The sequence below is a fragment of the Bombina bombina genome, chromosome 9, assembly GCF_027579735.1.
Source record: "Bombina bombina isolate aBomBom1 chromosome 9, aBomBom1.pri, whole genome shotgun sequence".
Taxonomy (NCBI): Eukaryota; Metazoa; Chordata; class Amphibia; order Anura; family Bombinatoridae; genus Bombina; species Bombina bombina.
The window spans coordinates 81,921,899-81,940,227 of NC_069507.1; positions in this window are offsets into that span (position 1 = coordinate 81,921,899).

Here is an 18,329-nt window from a genome sequence, read left to right on the forward strand (position 1 = left end):
GTTTGTCAGTGAGTTCAGACAATTGAGATATCAAAATTCTAGTCAGTACCATGAAGGTTTTACTTCAATGAACTATCAATATATATGTGACTAAAATCAGTAACCCAACGCTCCAAGTATATATGTTCTTCTGTCTGCCACTTTTAAATTATCTGCAATATCATAGTCTAAATTTTTTTATATATTATATAGAGGTCTGGCAGACCAGTGAGTGGTAGCACTAACTAATTGTCTCATATGTTAGAGGCGTGAGGAATATTAGTTCAGAAAAATTGAGTAATATATTGTTAATACTGAGAATAGCCAGTTACTAATGAACTAGATAGTTATTGGTGTCCGCTTGTCAGTCAGGAAAAGCCTGACTGATTACCTTGTTAGTACCAAATATAATAATCTTTTGGTGGTTTGGGAAAAGCCCAAATCCGATACCTTATTATTACCGTGGGTGGGTTTAAATATTGTGGTCCGCCAATATCAAAGTAGGAAAAACCTATCTTCATTACCTTGTTATTACCGTGATAAATGGAATAAGTCTGAGTTAGGAAAAAAACCTAACTTCTATACCTTGTTATTACCATGAAGTCATTTGGATAGTGAGTAATCTTGAGCAAGACCAATATCATAGTTAGGAAACACCTAACTATTTTACCTATTAATACCTTTGTGAGTGCCCAGTATCAAGGTTAGGAAAAGCCTAAGCACTATACCTCATTAATACTGTTGTGAATACCCAGTATCAAGGTTAGGAAAAGCCTGACCACTGTACCTCATTAATACCGTTATAAGTTATCTTAACATATATTAGGAAATAGTAAAGAGCCCAGTTGGTCAGACTTATTCTATAACGTAGCGTCACTAAAATAATTTCGGACCGCCAAAGTGGTTAGTCTATCTTGCAATGTTAGGTAGTCATTCTATGTTAGGTAGTAGAGCAAAAATGAATTAAAAACAACAAGAAGGGAAGGGGGAATGCCACTGACGCGTTTCGCCGTGGTAGCTGTATCAAAGGGCAGTCTCACTCTGTCTTTGTGAGGTTTAAATACCCTTGTTTGTAAATGGATTGGCTGCTGATGAAAGGCTTGTTTTTTTCTGCATCATTGATTGGTGGAGAAGGGGGGTGTATGCTGATGATAGACTCTGATTGGTCTATTTGCCGTAATAAATTGAAATGTTAAAGTGTTAAATATAATTATTATATTGTTACCCGTCTTATGTGTATGTTTATAGGATAATCCTATTTTACCTCGATATAATCATTGTCCTCAAATATATTCATATTATGATTATAAACATTCTTCGATATCTCATCATTATGATTGGCTCTAAGTGTTGTCAATATTATGTTGTCATTGTGCTCTCATTGGTTCAAGGCTCTGTCCATCATTCAGGTTCCGTTGTTAGGTTTCCTTTTTTGTTAGCTAGCTTCTATTGGTTGAGAGTGCTGTCAATCTTATGCTTTCGTTGATTTGCATGTCCGTGCGTCATCCTCATTTTGTTTGCTAGTTTCTTGATATGCGATCGTAACTAATGGCTCTTGAGGCTGTCCGTCACTGAGGATTAGTGAACTTATTTTGTAATTGATTCCCTGCATTTTCCTTGATTTGTTATGATGAATAAGAACCAAGTTATGACATATGTTATTTTAATGTAAGCTATCATGTCCTTTGCACTAGATTGTTTATTGTGACAGCTCGTCTGTTCAGTCTATATTGGAACGGATATTATATACCAATATTGTTACCTTTTATAATTATGAATATTAACTAAGAAAGGGAAATGTATGACTAAATTAAACATTTAGGAAGGGGTCGTATGTTACGTCACAAATTTCAACTTTTGCCAGTCTGTAGGCTTTGATAAATAGGGCGAATCAGTCTTGCCACAATTACACTGCGGAATTCCAGCATATTTGCGGTTGACGGCTTGATGAATAGGCCTCATTGTCTTGATTACAGGCTTGATATGAATCAGAACATGAAAAAAATACATAAATATCAGGAAGATTAGCAATCTTTCAATGAGACTCATAGAGACCAAAATCTGCCCTATCAGAGAACTGGAAGATAGGTCCTTATTACCAACTTGTAAAATTTGCAAAATCCTAGGAATCTCGAAAAAATGCCAGGAATAATCATGATCATGATCAATACACTAAGAAATAAAGGCCTTCCAGACCTAATGATACATTTTTCTACTTACAGACTTACAAGCCTTAATAAAGCTTTCAATCACTGAATAAGAAAGACCTCTGTGCCTAAGGACTAACCTTTCAATTTCCATGCCATCAAATTCAGAGACTTGAGATCCAGATGGAAAAACAGACCTTGACACAGAAGGTCTGACAAGACCAAGGAGGACAACTGGACATCAGAACTAGATCTGCATACAAAATCCTGTGAGGACAAGCTAGGGCAATCAAGATTAATGATGATTTCTCTAGGCTTATTTTGGAGATCAGTCTGTGAAGAAGTGCCAGAGGAGGAAACAGATTGTCATCTTTGGGGGGTGTTCTGATTGGAGCTCAGGTGTGGTGCTTTTAGGTTCAGAAAGCAAAACAGCCTCTTCTATCTTAGAAGAATTTCACCTAGGCATAATTATGCAGAAGAACAAAGAATCTTTATTGCAGATAAACAAAGTAAGAACACACTGATACCAAACAAAGGCAAGGTTCAATGCCACAAGATACTTCAGGTACTTGGTTATAGAAATGTAACAGAATACACAGGTCCTTGGAATAGCAAAGCAACAGGATACACAGTTACTTGGAATAGCAATGCAACAGGATACACAGGTACTTGGAATAGCAATGCAACAGGATATATGGGTACTTGGAATAGCAATGCAACAGGATACACAGGTACTTCACAGTATTGGTTAGTACAACAGGTAGCAGAGTCCACAGTCTTGAATTAACAGGCAGGTCCTTGGAATAGTAATGTAACAGGATACACAGGTCCTTGAGAGTATTGGTTAGTACAACAGGTATCAGAGTCCACAGACTTGAATTAACACACAGGTCCTTGGATTAGCAATGTAAAAGGATACTCAGGTACTTGGAATAGAAATGCAACAATATACTCAGGTACTTGGATTAGCAATGCAACAGGATACACAGGCAGGATAAACAGGTCCTTGGAATAGCAATGTAACAGGATACACAGGTACTTGGAATAACAATGCAGGTTGAATTAACACTTCTCAGCACTGGCTTCTATAACACTACTCAGGCTTGAATTAACAGTTCAAAATACTGACTTGTATACCAGGACACAAACTTGAATTAACACTTCACAGTACTGACTTGTATAACAGGACACAGACTTGAATTAACACTTTACAGTACTGGCTTGTATTAGGCTGAAGGATACACAGGTACATGGAACTTGGATTGAAGCTTACAAAACTCACAGGTTGAATTGCATCTTTCAAGACTCACAGGTCTGAACTGCAGCTTACAGGCCTCACAGGTTTGGAAAGGCTCCCAGAAACAGACAGATTGGATACAGATAAATCCATATAATGTCAGAGCACCTGACTGGGGGAAGGGACAGTCCATTTATAGTTGAGCAGCCAGATAGGTGCAAGCAAGCAGAAATCACAAAAGGATGAGCCCTCTAGTGGTCAAGGATTAAGCTGCTGCAGAGGAAATTAAAGAGACGGATACCATTCAGGTAAGAATGTGACAGCAGAAAACAAGAAAACAGAAGTGCTGAGTTTAATCCTGGGAATGGATATTACACAGATACGCAAGCTGGAATGACCAAGGAGCTACTATAGCACCCACAAACTCTGCTTGAGGATCCCTTGACCTTGCAAAGTACCTGGGAAGTTTGTTGTTCAAACGAGAAGCCATTATATCTACAGGGAGTGCAGAATTATTAGGCAAATGAGTATTTTGACCACATCATCCTCTTTATGCATGTTGTCTTACTCCAAGCTGTATAGGCTACTACCAATTAAGCATATTAGGTGATGTGCATCTCTGTAAGGAGAAGGGGTGTGGTCTAATGACATCAACACCCTATATCAGGTGTGCATAATTATTAGGCAACTTCCTTTCCTTTGGCAAAATGGGTCAAAAGAAGGACTTGACAGGCTCAGAAAAGTCAAAAATAGTGAGATATCTTGCAGAGGGATGCAGCACTCTTAAAATTGCAAAGCTTCTGAAGCGTGATCATCGAACAATCAAGTGTTTCATTCAAAATAGTCAACAGGGTCGCAAGAAGCGTGTGGAAAAACCAAGGCGCAAAATAACTGCCCATGAACTGAGAAAAGTCAAGCGTGCAGCTGCCAAGATGCCACTTGCCACCAGTTTGGCCATATTTCAGAGCTGCAACATCACTGGAGTGCCCAAAAGCACAAGGTGTGCAATACTCAGAGACATGGCCAAGGTAAGAAAGGCTGAAAGACGACCACCACTGATCAAGACACACAAGCTGAAACGTCAAGACTGGGCCAAGAAATATCTCAAGACTGATTTTTCTAAGGTTTTATGGACTGATGAAATGAGAGTGAGTCTTGATGGGCCAGATGGATGGGCCCGTGGCTGGATTGGTAAAGGGCAGAGAGCTCCAGTCCGACTCAGACGCCAGCAAGGTGGAGGTGGAGTACTGGTTTGGGCTGGTATCATCAAAGATGAGCTTGTGGGGCCTTTTCGGGTTGAGGATGGAGTCAAGCTCAACTCCCAGTCCTACTGCCAGTTTCTGGAAGACACCTTCTTCAAGCAGTGGTACAGGAAGAAGTCTGCATCCTTCAAGAAAAACATGATTTTCATGCAGGACAATGCTCCATCACACGCGTCCAAGTACTCCACAGCGTGGCTGGCAAGAAAGGGTATAAAAGAAGAAAATCTAATGACATGGCCTCCTTGTTCACCTGATCTGAACCCCATTGAGAACCTGTGGTCCATCATCAAATGTGAGATTTACAAGGAGGTAAAACAGTACACCTCTCTGAACAGTGTCTGGGAGGCTGTGGTTGCTGCTGCACGCAATGTTGATGGTGAACAGATCAAAACACTGACAGAATCCATGGATGGCAGGCTTTTGAGTGTCCTTGCAAAGAAAGGTGGCTATATTGGTCACTGATTTGTTTTTGTTTTGTTTTTGAATGTCAGAAATGTATATTTGTGAATGTTGAGATGTTATATTGGTTTCACTGGTAAAAATAAATAATTGAAATGGGTATATATTTGTTTTTTGTTAAGTTGCCTAATAATTATGCACAGTAATAGTCACCTGCACACACAGATATCCCCCTAAAATAGCTAAAACTAAAAACAAACTAAAAACTACTTCCAAAACTATTCAGCTTTGATATTAATGAGTTTTTTGGGTTCATTGAGAACATGGTTGTTGTTCAATAATAAAATTAATCCTCAAAAATACAACTTGCCTAATAATTCTGCACTCCCTGTATCTCTGGGAGACCCCAAAAATCCACAATCTAAATGAACAAATCATGGTGAAGAGACCATTCCCCTTGATGAAAATATTGACGACTAACAAGGTTCACTTCAGGCATTTATTTCCACCCATGAGAGAATTCAATACATCTCCCTCATGGCTAGGGAAATGTAAGTCCTGCCCCCCCCCAATGATTGATATAAGCCACTGCTATGACATTGTCTGTCTGGAGAGGGAGATGAGACTCTCTTTTCAACAGAGCTCTAAAAATGGCATGGAGTTCTAAAATATTTATTGGCAACCTTGCCTCCCAAGGATACCAAACTCTCTGTTCTCTCAGAGATCCCCAAACAGCTCCCCAACTTGAAAGACTTGCTTCAGTAGTGATCATAGTCCAGGTAGGATGAGCAAAAGAAGTCCCTTGAATAATGAACTGATGATCCTGCAACCAAGACAGAGACTGACTTGTACTGGGATCTAGAAATATCTTTTGAGACAGCTGAGTATGATCCCTGCACCATTGACGAAGCATATTAAGCTGAAGAAGCTTCATGTGAAAACGAGCAAACGGAATTGCACCTGAAGCTGCAATCATGAGACCTAAAACCTCTATCCATGTTGGTGTGAGATTCTGCTAAAGGAAAAGACAGAGTGTGAACCAAGATATCATCCAGGTAGGAAAACGCATTACCCTTAGTTCTGATCACAGACAAAAGGGCACCCAGAAAATATTTTTTATTAGACAGTGTTAATATGAGTGTAACTGTACTTTGTGATATATTTTTTGTGCAACTTTTTTGTTTTGGAAAACAGTTAACCCCAGCTCTGAGATCACAGTAAGGATTGAAGTGTAAAGGGTGACTGCACAATCACGATTTCACTCCACTTGTAATATAAGTGAAATAAAAATGGTTTGCAAAAAACACGATTACACTAGCGCAAAATCGTTTGTGCCTCACTTGTAATCTAGCCCTATGTCAGCAGACCAGTATTTAAGCCATAAGGTTCTCCTAGCAAAGACTGACAAAGACATGCTTTTGATTTTGATCTTAATAATATCAAACACAAATAAAAGAACTGGCATTTTTAAGCAACTGTTTTTAAAAGAAGAAGGAAGGCTCTTTAAATCTCTACATCCTCCATAGGAGTTTAAACTGAAATGACTAAATACTTACTTTATTGCAGAGTTCTAAGGTCAACTGCAAAGGGCAAGCTATTTCAGCAAACATCATTTACACCACTGCACAATTTGATGGCTCTTTTAAGCCTCATGATTCATGTTAAGACTATCTAGAAGCACTAAGCAAGCATATGTGATCCGTTTAAAAGTCAATGTCAATGACTGAGTGGGTTACTCAATCCTCTACCAATTCCAGCAAGGCCATTATTTCATATTACTATTTACTTAACTATTGAGTTATCAAAATCTATGAGTGTAGCAGTAATCCTGGTCATCTGCTATATTTTCAATAATTACTCTCATTTTGTTTCGCTGCCAAAACTACTGGAACCAAAGGAATTGTGTTTATCTTCTAGATATTGTTAACATCCAACAAACTGTATTTAATATTAGATCACAATTCTAGAGAGATCTGTATCAGATTTTGGAAATTTAACTTTTTTTATGTGCATCACACTCAGTTCAGTGGAGAAGAACTAAAGAAAGCCTTGAATAGTAGGGATGGGCTTATGTTTTACAACATTTGACAAATTAAACCAATTTTAACACATTCGCTTGTTTCGAATTTCGAATGTTTGCACAACATTCTAATATTTGTTTAATGTAATAGTATTTATGATGCTATCTTTAAATGTAATATGTTATTCAATCTTTTTTTAATTATAATATTGCATAATTAAAGCCAAATTATGCAATATGTCAATGTTTTAATATTTTTATTTTGAAATATTCAAAACAGAAAAATTGAAATCAATATATTTGGTATCTATAATGTATAAATTGACTAAATTCCCTAGCACATGAACTATTGAACTATAGCATTTGTTAAATCCCATGTTATATTCAGTTTAATTATGAAGATTCAAAAATCAAAGTAACATTTGAAAGCCAGAGATAACATTTGATTCTGAATTTTAATGAGTTTTCATTCTTATCAACATTGGATTGTCCTAAACAAATGTCTACAGGAGTCTTAGTTCTACCAAGCATATTGCACTTTCATCAGATTCACCCATCCCCACTGATAAGTACAGGCACATTGGAGAGCAATATAACTTGGCATTTCTGCTACCGGTGGCTAAGCTGGCATTTAACAATTGTTATCACATTTACCTTTTTACCACTCCTTTTTGTTTTGCTTTGTGATGTCATCCTAGATAGTGAATACAATTTTAAACAACTTTCCAATTTACTTCTATTATTTAATTTGCTTCCTTCTCTTGTTATCCTTTGCTGAAAGGTGTATCTAGGTAACTAGGTAAGTTCAGGAGCAGCAAAGAACCTAGGTTCTAGCTACTGATTGGTGGCTGCACATATATATATATATATATATATATATATATATATACTGATTGTCATTGGCTTACCCATGTGTTCAGTTAGAAACCAGTAGTGCATTGCTGCTTCTTCAACAAATGATACCAAGAGAATAAAAAATTAGATAATAGAAGTAAATTAGAAAATTGTTCATGAAAGATTTTTGGGGGGTTTCGTGTCCCTTTAAGTTTGTTAGATTTGCCTCCTACTATGAAAATTCCAAACCACTTCCATATGTATCATTTTAAGTCTGTTTAGTCTAGCCAATTTTTATGTCAGGAGTAATGAAGTAAAACCTATAGTGGTCAATAATCAGGAGGAACTTGTTGTTAAAATTACATTTAAAGGTACTTTATTTTACCCCTTATGGTGCTCCCAATAACTTGTTATACCATCTATATAGTTCAGATACAAAATTCTTGGGACTGGAAAAGGTTTGGATTTCAGAACAGTTTAGGATTTCAGAACATTTGCATAAATTGGTTCTGTAAAATGGTTCAGCTTGAAAAAGAGATGGGATCAAGTGTAAATAACAATATCTTATGTCATGTAGGTAATTTGAACATGTCACAAGACAGCTTATACATGCAACCTAAAGATAGTTTATTATAATTTGTAATACTTTTGTAAACATACTACCATTAGAAATATAGTGCAATGCTAAAATCAGAAAGGTAATATTTATTGTTTTAAAGGGACACTGAACCCAAAAATGTTCTTCCGTGATTCAGATAGAGCATGCAATTTTAAGCAACTTCCTAATTTACTCCTATTATCAAATTTTCTTCATTCACTTGGTATGTTTATTTGAAAAGCAAGAATGTAAGTTTAGATGCCGGCCTATTTTTGGTGAACAACCTGGGATGTCCTTGCTGATTGGACAGCACCAATAAATAAGTGCTGTCTATGGTACTGAACAAAAATTTGCTGGCTCCTTAGCTGAGATGCCTTCTTTTTCAAATAAAGATAGCAAGAGAATGAAGAAAAAAATTATAATAGAAGTAAATTAGAAAGTTGCTTAAAATGACATGCTCTATCTGAATCATGAAAGAAAAAAAAAATGGGTTCAATGTCCCTTTAAATAAATATAGACTTTTGCATTTTAGAAGACCAAAAATTAAACTAAAGACACAAGCAGAGAAGATTGTGACACTGTATGGGAATTTTTTTTTAATAACTTTATTTAGAAAAAAAAAAAAGTATTACTGAAAACGTCTGGATTTCAGAAATAGATTTTGGAAATCCAGATTTGGAGATTTCTACCTGTATTATTATTATTTTGAATGTTAAAATGTAGAAATTCCAACATTGGTTTATCATACAATTACATTTATTGCACATTTCTCTTTTTATTATTTTATCAACAAGTGCCCTGTCAAACGTATATAACATTCATTATGAATAATTTTGTCAGCTTCTAAGCTATGTGAAGCATAATATTCTGTCACCTTATTTAGACTTATTATATTATTGAACATTTGTACCTGAGCACAAGATTACAGAATTCAATAGTACACACTGGAATAGTTTTTCTATATATTCTCTCATAATTATTCAGACATGATCAGTTACTCCCCAAGGATTAACTTTCAGTAAGCCAGTCATAAGACTTTTATCTTTCCAGCTGTATTGCTGTACTATTTTTTAGAAGAAAAAAAGTCAATTAAAATGATTTCTTTTTGCTGCATAACAAGGGACACAGCCGAAAAATCAAGCTGCCACTGTAAAATTTCCATATAAATCTATTACAAATCTTCCTACTCATTTCACTAGGGAATATTCTTGGCAGTGAGCAGCAGTTCCCTTAATTGGAAGTTCTTGCTTCATCTTACTGCATTAAGTTAAAGATAGTGTAATATAAATACAATGCAATATCAATCTAATACAATAATTACTATGGATTGTATTGTGGCTGGAGTGTTATTATTATTAATATTATCTCATATCTGGTCACTACAAAAATTCACCATGAAGTTTAATGACCCTGAATGCTATAAATATAGAATCTATGTTACATTGGTGACAGTAATATAACCCATTAACCTTAACTGTAACCTCTCACTCCCTATCTAGTCCCCATACTGCAGTTAACCCTGATCACCATATTAACTCTAATGCAATATATATATATATATTGCAATTCATAAGGTGGCAATTTTGAATATTACTAAACTTATATGCTAAAAGTGCTTGGTCTTCTGGAAAAAAAGACAAGGAATAATGTGTGTGTATATACTACACAAACACACTATACAAATACTACTCTACACACACTACATAAACGCTATACAAATGTATACAATGTATACAATCGCTAAACACACTACAGCACTGTACAAAACACTTCACACATTACACACATTTTTTTCTAATATTTTTGCAAACACTTTTGCGCCATTTGTGTGCCTTAACTCCTCCTTTTATTACTGCATTGTTTAGCACATCTCGTTGATTTCAATGGGAGCAGATAATAGTAAACCTCTGCTAACATTTAGTAAGTGTTAAAGCGACAGTAAAGTCAAAATTAAACTTAAATTGATTGGGTATAGAATTTTAAACAACTTTCCAATTAACTTCTATTTTCAATTTTGCAAAGTCCTCCTGGTATCCTTTGTTAAAGAGTAATCCTAGGTGAGCTCAGGAGCGTGCCAGATAATACTGCAGACACTATTGCAGCAAATGGTGCAGCTATGTATAGCATTGTTCTTCACATAGAAGAATAAGTTCTATTTTTTCATAAATAGATTTAAAATCTGTTTTATCTAGAAATAAGGCACCTGGGAGGTGACATGATTATTGTATATAATTATATGCAAGGCCCATATACAGAGATGGCAGAAGCTCTGTTTATTCCAAGAAAATTGTTTGTGACAAGAGGTCACAATTTAAGGCTGGAGGAAAGAAGATAAACATTTTTTTTCACATATATATGTGTCTATATATGTATACATATGAATTTAAGTGTTTATATGTATATTTATGTCTGTTATTTAATTACATATATATGACTAGTCCTAAATCCCGTTTACACGGGCCATTTTTTGCAGTACAGCGGTCCCACCCCTTGCTATCTCTCTCCCCCTCTCTTTTGTGCTCTCTCCCCCTCTCTTTTGCACTCTCTCTCGCTCCACCTCTTTTTTGCTCTCTCTCTCCAGTCTTCACCCTCTCTTTTGATCTCTCTCTCCCCTCTCTTTTTCTCTCTCTCCCCCTCTATTTTGCGATCTCTCTCGCTCCACCTCTCTTTTGCTCTTTCTCTCCCCCTCTCTTTTGCTCCCTCTCTCCCCCTCTCTTTTGCTTTCTCTCCCCCCTCTATTTTACGCTCTCTCTCTCCCCCCTCTTTTTAGCATTCTCTCTCTCTTTTGTGCGCTCTCTGTCCCCCCTCTTTTGTGCGCTCTCTCTCCACCTCTCTTTTGCGCTCTCTCTCTCCCCCTCTCTTTTGTGCTCTCTATCTCCCCCTCTCTTTTGCTCTGTCTATCTCCCTTTTTTTTTGCTCTCTCTCTCTCCATCCCTCTCTTTTGCTCTTTCTCTCCATCCCTCTCTTTTGCTCTCTCTCTCCCCCTTTCTTTTGCTCTCTTTTTCTCCCTCTCCCCCCTCTCTTTTGCTCTGTCTCTCACCCCTCTCTTTTGCTCTCTCTCTCCATCCCTCTCTTTTGCTCTCTCTCTTCCCCTCTCTATTGCTCTCTCTCCCCCCTCTATTTTGCTCTCTCTCCCCACTCTCTTCTTTTGTTCTCTCTTCCCCCTCTCTTTTGCTCTCTCTCTTCCCCTCTCTTTTGCTCTCTCTCTTTCCCCCTCTTATTTTCTCTCTCCCCCTCTCTTTTACTCTCTCTCCCCCCTCTCTATTTCTCTCTCTTCCCTCTGTTTTGCTCTTTCCCTTCTCTTTTGCTCTTTCCCCTCTATTTTGCTCTCTCTGCCCCCTCTCCTCTGCTCTTCTCCCTCTCTTTAGCTCTTTCCTATCTCTTTTTGTCTCTCCCCCTCTCTTTTTATTTCTCTCCCCTCTCTCTTGCGCCGACCGTGCCCAACCACCCCCTGCCACAACCGACCACACCCCTGAACCACGCCCAGCCACTCCCACACCCCTGCCCGGTCACGCCCATGCTCCCCGTTAGCCACGCACTTTCACCCCACTGCCGCAAACAGCATGTCAGGTAAGGCCAGGTGTGTTTGTCCTCGTGCTGTCTCTACTGCGCATGACAGCTTCGGACAAACACACTTGGCCTTTTATATTACAGGATAATTACATATACATGCATGTTAAAGCCCTTTGCATGTTTTTTTTCTGACACCTTAAAACTTTTTTATGCAATAATTTATTTTTAAATAACATTTTTCAGACAGTGTATTATGATTGTAACTGTACTTTTAAAGGGAGATAATACTCATATGCTAAATCACATGAAACTGATGCAGTATAACTGTAAAAAGCTGACAGGAAAATATCAACTGAGCATCTCTATGTAAAATAGGAAGATATTTTACCTCACAACTTCCTCAGCTCAGCAGAGTAAGTTCTGTGGCTACTGAGGAACTTTTGAGGTAAAATATCTTTCTTTTTTTACATAGAGATGTTCAGGTGATATTTTCCAGTCAGCTTTTTTACAGCTATGCTGCATCACTTTCAAGTGTTTCAACATTTGGGTATCATGGCCCTTTAAATGTATTTTTGAAGTATTTTTCCTTACTTTTTTGTCTTGTATAACAGTTAACCAGAGCTTTGATGCTGCGCTATCCCGACACGCATTAAATTCAATTGCGCTACTTCCAATGCACTCAAAGAGCATATGAGTCTACCTACGCTTAGCTTTCAACAAAGAATACCAAGAGGACAAAGCAAATTTGATGAGTAAAGTAAATTGGAAAGTTGTTTAAATTTGCATGCCTTATCTGAATAAGAAAACTTTAATTTTGTCTAGAATATCCCTTTAAAGTAAGAAAGAGACAGATGTCTGGAAAAAACACAAACAAAAAAACCCATAAGTTTGTTTGCTGTGCTTACTCTCAAGCTGTAGAGCAATTTTATTCTAATTTGAAAATATGATTAATTTGTGCTCTTGGTTATGCATGATATAGGAATACTGTCTTATAGTGGGCAATGTACTTGCTTCCATGACTAAGATACTTAAAGGGACAGTCTAGTCCAAAAAAAACTTTCATGATTTAAATAGGGCATGCAATTTTAAACACCTTCCCAATTTACTTTTATCACCAATTTTGCTTTGTTCTCTTGGTATTCTTAGTTGAAAGCTAAACCTAGGAGGTTCATATACTAATTTCTTAGACCTTGAAGACTGCCTCTAATCTGAATACATTTTGACCACTAGAGGGCATTAGTTCACATGTTTCATATAGATAACATTGAGCTCATGCACGTAAAGTGACCTAGGAGTGAGCACTGATTGGCTAAACTGCATGTCTGTCAAAATAACTGAAATAAGGGGGCAGTCAGCAGAGGCTTAGATACAAGATAATTACAGAGGTAAAACGTGTATTATTATAACTGTGTTGGATATGCAAAACTGGGGAATGGGTTATAAAGCGATTATCTTTCTTTTTAAACAACAAAAATTCTGGTGTTGACTGTCCCTTTAAGAATAAGTACAGTTGAGCCTTGGTTAGCTTTCAGAAAGATAATTGTAAATATGACTGGTTTACAAGAAGAACAAATATATATCACATACTAGTCAACCTTAAAAAAAGTTGTGGGCTCCATTTATTAAATGGAGAGCAGCGAAGGTGAACAGACAGCTGCCCATTACTGCCCAATGGACAGCTGTCCAATGAGTTTGAGGTGATTTACAAGTTTAAAGATCATATGATCTCTGCTTTTTAACTAGTAATTGGCCGGTTTGCATGATCAAGCCTGCACCGTAAGGGCCCCAAAACCTTTTTCTGCTTGATAAATGGAGCCAGTACCGTGCACCTAAGGCACTGTAGCTTCTGTGCGGCCTTGCAGAGCTTTCTATCTGACCCTGACTTCTCAATCCTATACTGCTACATTTGTCTAATATTAACAATACTTTTACAAATAACTGCACCACTAATATTTGTTGTCATCATTTTGTTAATATATTTTTATAATAATACTTTAATGCTAGATATATATATATACAGTATATAGTTTTGTAGTTCTAGAATGACAATTTTCTGAAATACAATACAAGAATGATCCCATAATGCTGCTGGGTTTAGAAAAGTATGTGAACTGCAATCTCCCCCTCCAATCTTATGAAGGATTAACTTTTCCAGACCAGTTTTTCTAACCAAATATTTGTTAAGGGGACAGAAACGTCAAAATAAAACGTTAATGCTACAGACAGAGCATCTATTTTTAAACAACAATTTACTTCTATTATGAAATGTGCTTTGTTTTATTGGTATACTTTGTCAAAGTATAAACTTAGATGGGCACATAGGACTTGGAAAGTGGAAAGTTGAATCATGAAAGCTTAAAGGGACAGTCAACAGTTAAAAAGATAGCTAATCCCTTTATTACCCATTCCCCAGTTTTGCATAACCAACACAGTTATATTAATATATGTTTTACCTCTGTAATTACCTTGTATCTAAGCCTCTGCAGACTGCCCCCTTTTTTTCAGTTCTTTTGACAGACTTGCATTTTAGCCAATCAGTGCTTACTCCTAGGTAACTGTACGTGCATGAGCTCATTATTATCTATATGAAACACCTACTAATGATTAAAAACTGTCAAAATGCATTCACATAAGAGGTAGCCATCAAGGTGTAAGACATTAGCATATGAACCTCCTAGGTTTAGCTTTCAAATAAGAATACCAAGAGAACAAAGCAAAATTGGTGATCAAAATAAATTGAAAGTTGTAAATTGCATGCCCTATTTGAATCATGGAAGTTTATTTTGGACTTGACTGTCCCTTTAATGTTGACGTTATGGTCTCTTTAAACTACAATTTCAGTGAGGTGTCTCATGTGTTGTGTGTGATGTATTTAATTAATAATTTTAAATTGTGTATTTTAAATAATATATTGTTCCCAAGTAGTAAAAATAGCATTCCCCCAACTAATTTGTATTTTGGAAACTTAAAGTTCACTCCACTAAATTTTATATATTTTTCTTTATCTTTGTAGCTATCATTTAGAGACATGATTATATTTTGAAATGCCATTCTGAAATCTACAAAGCTATTCTTTAATTGCCTTGGACCTGGGAAGACCTTTGTTAAAGCAAAAATAATAGCGTATTTTATGAAGATTGATAAAAATGTTCTTGTTCTGAATAGAAAATGTCATCTACAACAGCATCTGTTTTTGCTGGATACTCACTATTGTTATGTGCTAGTAAGTGTAGCACTGAATTAGCCATAAGACAGAGTAGGCTTTCTAAGGTAAAGATGACCGCACTTGTTCCCTGCACTTCAAGTGACAGTAAGTGTGACATGTTTCCTCATATATGCCCGTTGATTACAATTGGAGAGCAAAACTATTAGTGTTATCGTTCATTAACATCGCTCAAAGTCACTCAATAGCTCTTTTATTTTTAAGCTCATTTATAGAAACAAAGATATTGATGGCAGATAAAAGCTATAGGCCCAGCAAGTCTGCCCGATATTACTTAAAAGTATAAACTTATCTAATTTGTAGGATAGACTTATGTTTGTCCCAGGCATTCTTAAAGACCCCCACAGTGTTTATCATTATTACCTCTTGTGGAAGTTTATTCCATGAATCAATCACCCTTTCTGTAAATAAGTGCAAAGTTCTGATTACAAAGTTATTCTTAAAGGGACACTAAACCCCAAATTTTTCTTTCAAGATTCAGGTAGACAATACAATTTTAAACAACATTCCAATTCACTTCTATTATCTAATTTGCTTATGTTATTAGATATCCTTTGTTGAAGAAATAGCAATGTACATGGGTGAGCCAATCACATGAAGCATCTATGTGCATCTACCAATCAGCAGCTGCTGAGCATATCTAGATATGCTCTTCAGCAAAGAATATCAAGAGAATGAAGCAAATTAGATAATAGAAGTAAATTAGAAAGTTCTTTAATATGACATGCTCTTTCTAAATCATGAAACAAAAAAATTGGGTTTCATGTCCCTTTAATTGCTCATGCAATATTCTAGGAAACCCTAACATCTGCATGTTGAATAACTAGACTGCACTAAATCTCTCACATAATAACCTTCTATGTGGTGCGCAATAAATTCAAGTCAGATATCACTCGAACACAAAACCTAGGATGTGCTAAGCCTATGCACAAATTGAATAGTTATTCATGTAGTTATGTGCAATACTATTAATAATAATGGTTTACTTCAGGTCTTAAAAAGCACTACATTTTAAGCAGTATTTTGGATTACGCCCATCTAGCCAATAATTAATTAGTTCAAGACAAATACTATATAATGCCTCTTTAAAGGGACAGTCAAAACCAGAATTGTTGTTGTTTTAAAAGATAGATAATCCCTTAATTACCAATTCCCCAGTTTTGCATAACCAACACAGTTATAATTATACACGTTTTACCTCTGTAATTACTTTGTATCTAAGCCTCAGCAGACTGCCCCTTTATTTAATTTTTTTTGACAGACTAGCATTTTAGCTAATCAGAGCTGTCTCCATGGTAAATTCACGTGCATGAGCTCAATGTTATTTATATGAAACACGTGAACTAATGCCCTCTAGTGGTGAAAAACTATCAAAATGCAATTCGATTAGAGGCGGCCTTCAAGGTCTAAGAAATTAGCATATGAACCTCCAAGGTTTAGCTTTCAACTAAGAATATCAAGAGAACAAAGCAAAATTGGTGATAAAAGTAAATTGGAAAGTTGTTTAAAATTACATTTTATTTTTGTATTCTGGAAGGGTCCTCTGGCTGCCCCCATAATTACAGAGTTTTTCTTCTAATCTGATGCTGACACCACAGTCAGCAAGGATGTAGTCTGCCCTACTATTCACTTGCTACTACAAGCTGTAAGTTTGTCTGTCGGCTTGAAGGAGCTGTGTGCATGAGCAGCATGAGCACAAGTGCTATATATATCAACTAAATGGTGAGGGAGTTCGCCTCCTGGTCAGCTGGAGCAGATTAGAAGAAAATAGACTGCAGAAAATAAAAGGTACATTTTTCATTTAATCAATGTATTATGAATTTGACTTTGAAAGACATGAAACCCATTTTTTTTATTTGATGATTCAGGTAGAGCATGTGATTTACTTCTATTATCTAATTTGTTAAGTTGTCTTGGTACCCCCTGTCTAAAAGGATACCTAGGTAGACTCAGGAGTTGCTGATTGATGGCTGGACATATATGCCTCATTTTATTGGCTCAACCAATGTGTTAACTAGCTCCCAGCAGTGCATTGCTGCTTTTTCTTAAAAAGAATACCAAGAGAATTAAACTAATTTAATAATAGAAGTAAATTGGAAAGTCATTTAAAATTGTATGCTTTATCTGAATCCAGAGAGAAAATGTTTGGATTTCAAGTCCCTTTAAAGTTGTTTACTTTGAACTAATTATATATTGGGAAAACAATTCACTCTTACTGTCCTTTGCAATGGTTGAATTATACAGCTGAATGCCTTTACTAGTCTGCAGTAGCAGATGCAGTAAAAATTAAGTTCCAAGAAAATGGGATTAATAACTCTGTAATCTGATTGGTCATAATGTGCTACCAAGTTATATGTCAATCATCTGCACTCTATAGAGTTGTAGTCCTGATTGGCGTTGATGACAAATCAATTGCAGCCAGAAGAACCATAGGTCCCAGATTCAGTGAAAGGCCATTAAAGGTTTTGATGTGAGCCAGTCAACTGCCAAACCAAATTTAAATAGCACATTTCTACTACGAATAACAAAATAATTCAGTATTGTACATTTAAAAGTGACATTGTATAGCCAAAATCTACCTAAAGATTTACAAGTTGATGATTGCAGCATAACAGTGATTATATTAATATTCTTCCTCTCTTAACAGAAAATTGTAGTGGAAATATTACATGCAATAATTCATTAAGGAATGTAATTTTATTTACTGCCCATGTTAACTATAGGGGCCGATTTAGTAAATGTCGGGCGGACATGATACGCTGTTGGCATTTATCATTGCACAAGCATTTCAGAAGAAATGGTTGTGCAATGCTGCCCACCTACATTCACAGCCAATCGGGTGTTAGCAGGGGATATCAATCATCCCGATCGTATCTGATCATGTTGATTGCAGTCCACCACCTCAGAGGTGGTTGACGAGTTAAGAAACATGGGTCTTAAGACTGCTGCTTCTTTAATATGCTGCTTGATAAATATATAGTCCCCACAAATGAATTAAATCAAGTAATTTGTATACTACAATGTCCCTTTAAGACTTAATTCAGAAATACAGTTATTGAGGATTGTTTTAGTATTCTGCAAAATAATGTCAGCATATCTGTGCTGTTTATCAGATTA